The 6366-nt window shown below is 41.8% G+C and overlaps 1 pseudogene; it reads right to left on the bottom strand.

The window, feature by feature from the left end:
* Window positions 1-2056: 2056 nt before the first annotated feature.
* LOC139631918 (putative nuclease HARBI1) lies at window positions 2057-5709 on the bottom strand (annotated as a pseudogene).
* Between the last annotated feature and the right edge of the window lie 657 nt (window positions 5710-6366).

Below are 6366 nucleotides of genomic sequence, written 5' to 3' on the forward strand. Positions count from 1 at the left end.
GGATAGCACCAGATCGTCATAAAAGAACGAAACACCATTCCATTCAGCCAGCAGGCGGGACCAGAAATTCAGATCTGAGTGGCAGCCCTGATCTAATGAAACAATGTCCTGTAAATTGGGCACGGAGGAAGCCAAATCCAACAATCTTGAAATGAATGAACGGCCCTGAGGGATAACTCGCATTGCGAAATTAAGGTGGCCGAGGAGGGACAGCAGTTGCTGTTTTGTTATTTCTGTAGACTGAGTGAAATTCGCAGTAATAGCGCGAATGCGCTCGAGTTTCTCCAATGGGAGGGAAGCTTTCATTTCTACCGTGTCCAGAGAGACACCCAGGAACTCGAGCTGGACCTAAGATTTTCTCATCAGAAAGGGGGACACCTAAATAATCGAACAGGTTTTTAAAATTCCTCAAGGAGGAGCCAGAATTATCCTGAGGGGGATCGATCAGCAGAAAATCGTCTAGGAGATGAAGGAGGGACGGAACTCAGACTCTGTTTAACAGAATCCAGCAAAGCGCTTCGGAAACCTGATTGAAAATTGCTGGACTGCTTCTGCAGCCAAACGTGAGGCGAACTGCAAAGTTAAACTTTGACTCCCAGTTAAGGCCGAAAAGATGCCACTGAGATGGATGGATAGGAATGATTTTGAATGCGTCCGTGATATCGGCTTTGGAAAGCCACGCGCCCTGACCGGCTAACTTAATCAGTTTAATGGCGTGATCGACGGTGGAGTAATGGAGGGAGAATGGCACGGAAGGAATCAGGCTGTTGACAGTAGGAACCGGCCCGGAATGAGGAGCAGAAAGATCGAAAATGAGTCTGTTCTTCCTGGAGTATTTCCTCGTTGTGACTCCTAATGGACTGGTGCGAAACACGGGGAACGGCGCTGTGCGGAATGGGCCGATTAAATAACCCTTATCCAATTCCCTTTTTAATAGCTGGGACACAGTAGCTGGCTCTTTTATAGCTGATTGGAGATTCTTTGACACGAATGAGGAGTCTAGTGAGGAAACAACACCTACTCTAAACCCTTGAGACAGACCAGTGAGTAAATGATCTACAAACAAAGAGTCAGGATGGAGAGACAGTTCTGCTGCGAGTGCCTTGACATTTATTGGAGTGGATGGATGTTTTTTTAATAAATCTTTGCACCTCGACGAGTCTGCTGAGGACGAAACCTGCGGGGGCACACTGATCTTGGGTGCGCATCTTTGCAGTAACTTAAGATGTAAAGAAAAATGCAGCGGGGGTAAGTGTACACGTTTTCATTAAAGTTATTGCATATGGGCTGGTTGTTGAACAGGTGTACCTTACGGCCGCTACTGTCAGATCTCTCATTCTCAGTGGGGAAAAGTTGGCCTTTAAAGTTTTGGTGAGTGTTTGGGAACAAAGTTTGAGGGCAGAGAGACTTGGAGTGACCCACGTTTCCGCAACTAGCGCATACAACGGGTTGAGCACCGCCAACTATCATGACTAATAGTTCGGTATCCAGTATGGACCAGTTCAGGCAGATGTTAGACTGAGAGACCATGAGAGCTGCTTTGCTGAAGAATTGCTTGTGGTACTGGTAAAATGTGTTTTTCCCGTATCTCAGGTTGAGATTGCTGATCAAAGCCAAATAAGCATCCGATTCTTGCCGCGCTCGGGATACAAGGAACAAATGACATCCCGGAATATGCCAAAAGCTACAACAAATTCACAATACAACATGTCCCTGGACAATCTGGGATCACCGCTTTAATGACGGCGGTGATGTTTTCACCGGTTGCGACTTTATTTTCGTGTTCCGGTGAAGGGAGGATAATGCTGAGGAGATTAATGTATTTACCTTGTAATATCTTTGCCCTTAAACGAGGAGAAATGTTAGCTGCAGATGGAACATAGGGCCTACCTAGCATGGGCGCTGACACGGCAGAAGCCAGGGAATACTGAGGCAGAGATGGAGCGCTTGCGCTGAGTGGTTTTTGAGGAAGAAGCCGGTTCGAGGAGATCTGCTTCAGAGATGTCTGAATCTGAGTCGGACATGATGATCGGGTAAGATGAAAGAAAGTCAGCAGTGTAATATAAAGAGCAGCTGCCATGAAGATCGAGCGAATCATCAGGGCACATATCAGCAGAGCAGGAATTTAAAACTGAGAAGGAACATCTTTAAAAAGGGGGCGCCAGCAGAGGATAGGCTAATGAGAAATTGTGTCGCCCTGCTATTGGTTAGTTGTGAACAGCTGACTGAACAGCTGATAGGACAATGACATCCATGGGCCGGAAAAAAGAGGGAATAATGAGTGAATGTGTGAGAAGAGGTGTGCCTTATACAGCATATGCAAGCAAGAGGATAGGTCTTCCTGATTGAACTTATGCTAGAGCTTCATAAGTCATTTTTTTTATTTTTACATTTTCTAATATATTTAATGTATGTAATTTGCATACCATCATGTTTTCAGTTTTTCTGTGTGCTTTTTGCTACTGTCCTTTCACTAGTGTCAATACATTGCTAGTATTTTTGTCAATTGTAGGTTGCACTTGCATGATAACATAGAGGAGACATTTTAAACAAGCACCTACACAGGCATGACAGATTTATTATCTTGTTCTCCAAATGTATTGCAGGTTTGCCATGTCCGCCTCCTCTTTCCCTTGTTGGGTGCCTGAACCATCTCATCTGGAGCTTGTGCCAGATCACAGTCAGCTGTTCGTCACTTCCTCATCAGTGGATATCTATATCAGACCAGGTACTCACAGTTTCTGAAATTGAGATATATTTTAACATATTTTAATGAGAGTTTTTTTTCATCAAGACCAGTTATTTGCAACAAAAGGCAATATTACAAACAGGAAACAGAACTGTGCTGTTCAAATGACCCAAAAGCATGCAAGATGAAACAATTAAAACAAAGAGGTTTTACGCCCCTGTTTTGCCAACCAAACCCACAGTGGAGAGATGGCGAGGTGAGGTGAACATGCCATGTGCCCCAACAAAGTGTAAAACAACATATCGTTAAGTGTGTGTATGTGTGTATGTGAATGTATACGTAAGGCAATAGAACTACCAAGTGTGCACCCTTTGTCGAACAAACAGTGAAGGGAAGAGGAATGATAGCGTGTGTTAGCTGCTCAAGGTTAGATCAGTATTGACATCTGATTTTCATGTATTTTTAGATATTTATAGGCATCCACAGTCTCTACTGAATGTCTGTTGTCGATGGTGCTTTGGGGGACAGGCGGAATATGCCTGAAATCAGTGCGTGCATTTGTTGTTTATGACATGTTTTGCTGTAGGAACGCATTATCACGTCAGTCAGTCTCACCCACTACAAGACCTTGACAAATTGACACTGATAATGTGTAACATGTCTTGTGGCAGAAATGCATTTTGGTCAACTGAGGCTATGGCGATAATTACCAACATGCTTACTCTGAATTTCTAGCCATTTGATTAAAATTCTGTACTGAAACGTAAATTAGCTAGAGTTGTTTGGTATCAACTGATGATTTCACAACCATACATTTTTCATCAGTGCTACACATCTATTTATTTACATTTTACACCTGATTTTTTTTTTTTTTTTAATCTGACAGTGATAAAGTAGATAAAGCAGAAAATAGGTTATTACTTACTTATTAGGTTATGATTTTGCCCCTCTAAATAATCCTCCAAATAGCTGTCAAAATCAAACAAATATTATTCAATTTTAACTTTCATTTGACACTATATTAATGACAATAACACAGCTACAAATAGTTCCTAAGAATGGTATCCCTTAATGCATTTCCAGTCAGTCTCTCATTCTGAGAGAAAGCTGGACGGAATTTTCAGTAGGCTCAGGTGCATCATAAACATCATCACAAAGAGGGAAATTCTCCTTGGTTGCAATATTGTGCATGACAATACAGGTAAGTACTATGTTTCACGCTCCTTGTGGTTCCACTTGCAAGTAGTTAAGGCATGCAAAGCGCCACTTCAGAACTACATTTAAACTCTCAATAGCACATCTTGTTTTGCAGTGAGCAGTGTTGGAGTGTGCCTGTTCAGGTGTGTTTGGTACAAGACACGGCGTCACAGCCATGGTAGGAGTGGATATGTGCTGTCTCCTATTATTATGCCATCTGGGCTCTTCTTCACAAAGCATTTTATCTTACCACTTAGAGTACACTTAGCTAAGAGTGCAACTCTGTTGCTATTTTTCCCATAGACAAGCTTGCTTGCAAGAACCATGGTGATTGGTTGATGAAAGACTGGTCTATGCCAGTGAAAACGCATACGCAACCTCCTGCAGTAATATTAAAGAACAGAGAAATAAATGAAAAAAAATTCAATAATTACACATTACGTGCTGTTTACAAAAGTAGTGGAGTCTCCAAAATGCATTTGTATGATAAGGTTTGTGTAGACCTGGGATAATTTAATTTTGCAATAAAAACTTACATTCAACTCAATAGAAAGAATAGTTTTATTTAAAAATAATATAAAAGTTGAAAACTCACTTAAACCTGACTGAGAAAATCCACCTGTTTTTATGTAGCTGTGGTAACCGTTGTGTGTTGAGGTAGGGTGTGATATCCACTGTCCCTCACCAAGTGACATACAGCTGGAATACAATACCTGTGAATCAGCTGCCTTGGGCCACTCTCAATTAAGATCCATGAATCACTTTTAGATCCTCACCACTTTCCAGAATTGTAGTAGAATCATATACAATCTGTGTGTTGATGGTGTTTTTTTTCCTGTTTACAAATAATAATAATCCTTGTCTGGCAAAGGTGCAATAATTTTTACATGCGTGCCATATGGCACCGATCACACCTGGTAGACCGGCAACTGCCATGAAGTTGCTTTATTCCTCTGTATTTGGCAGATATCTAAAGGGAATCATATGAATTCCCCTATGATGTGGACTCTACATAGCACATTTATTGCTTTTGTGAATCAGTTGGCTTACAGATAACTGGGAGATCTCCAAGTTGTCAGTATTGCAAAGTTGCATTTTCCCCATTGCCAAATCACGCAGCTTTGCAAGATGACTGCAGCCCATTTATGATTCTTTGTGAGTTAGGAGGCCTCTCAATTACTTCTAACTTCTCCCAGACTTAAGCGCTACTTTTAGCGTGAATTGGCTTTGTGAATTACTCTTAGTCAAAAAAATTAGGAGTCCTAAAGTTCGGTCTGACATGTCCATTATTTTTAGGAGTTTCTCCTAAATCAGCAGGTTAGGAGTTCTTTTTAGCTTTAAAATGCTTTGTGAATACAGATACTGGTTGGGTTGGTCTGGAGCTCTTTGTATAGAGCGCTTTCCCTTAGGATATGTGCATCTTGGACAGACCCAGGCCACTTAACAACACACTTCATGATGATGAGGTCAGTGTCACCCACAAGTTGTATGTTTATGCTGTGCCTCCTCTTTCTGTCAATGTATTCCCACTCTCTCTCATGGGGTGCTTGTACATACACAAGTGCAGTCGATAACCCCAATGGTATTGGACATGTTCCCCAAAAGTAAGAACTTTGTGCTTGGTCTGGGAGGTCTGGTCATCCCTTGGAAATGAAACAAACTGGTCTGCAATTTACTTAATACCAGCATTCCCAAACCAAAACCGAGCATAAAGTTTCTCAGTGGTGTATTGTTCTAATGGTTTTGTATGCTCAACATACACCCTTTGACTATATTCTCTGCTGCACAAAATGGCAGCAGTAGCAATTGAAAATACCTGCCATGTCACTTGCCCTCTGTAGGTCCTATGAGAAAGACTGAATAAGATGGCTGTGTGATTGGTCATTTCCAACACATGTCCCTCATACATCAATTAGCTTTTCTGCTTCAGCTTATTTTCTATTAAATCAATTATGCCAATGGCAAACTCTGTTCGTCACACCAAAGAGGTGGAACCATGGACTCAAAAGAACCTAAGTTCACAGTAGCAAAAACCCACACACTGCTGAAAGGTGTTAGGTGAAATTATCCCTCAACAGTAGGACCTTTCAATTCTACTAAGGGAGGTTAACTGACCAACAAGATGAAAAAAGACATTTGGGTTGAAATCACCCAGAATGTGAATGTCACAGGGTCTGGCCAGGAGAGGACCATTAATCAAGTAGAATTTAGATAGAAGAATGTGAAGGCCAAAGCAGCCAAGGGCCATGCAGAAGCAAAATAACCCAAACAGGCAACAAGCCTTTTAGGAGAGGTGAATACGATGATTTGGATCTTGACATTATTTGAGGGAAAACTTGTAAGCTGTACATGGGATTCAGGGTGTTGCAGGGGATGGTGAGCCCACAACTGCAGAGGAAAGTGAGCCAGTTCCTCCTAATACAGAAGAAACACTCATTCTTCATCTCAGCCCTTTTACAGCTGTATCTGGATCAGAGTGA

Source organism: Trachinotus anak, unplaced genomic scaffold (assembly GCF_046630095.1).
Source record: "Trachinotus anak isolate AG129_WGS33_773 ecotype Australia unplaced genomic scaffold, CSIRO_AGI_Tana_v1 ptg000014l, whole genome shotgun sequence".
In the NCBI taxonomy this organism is placed as follows: domain Eukaryota; kingdom Metazoa; phylum Chordata; class Actinopteri; order Carangiformes; family Carangidae; genus Trachinotus; species Trachinotus anak.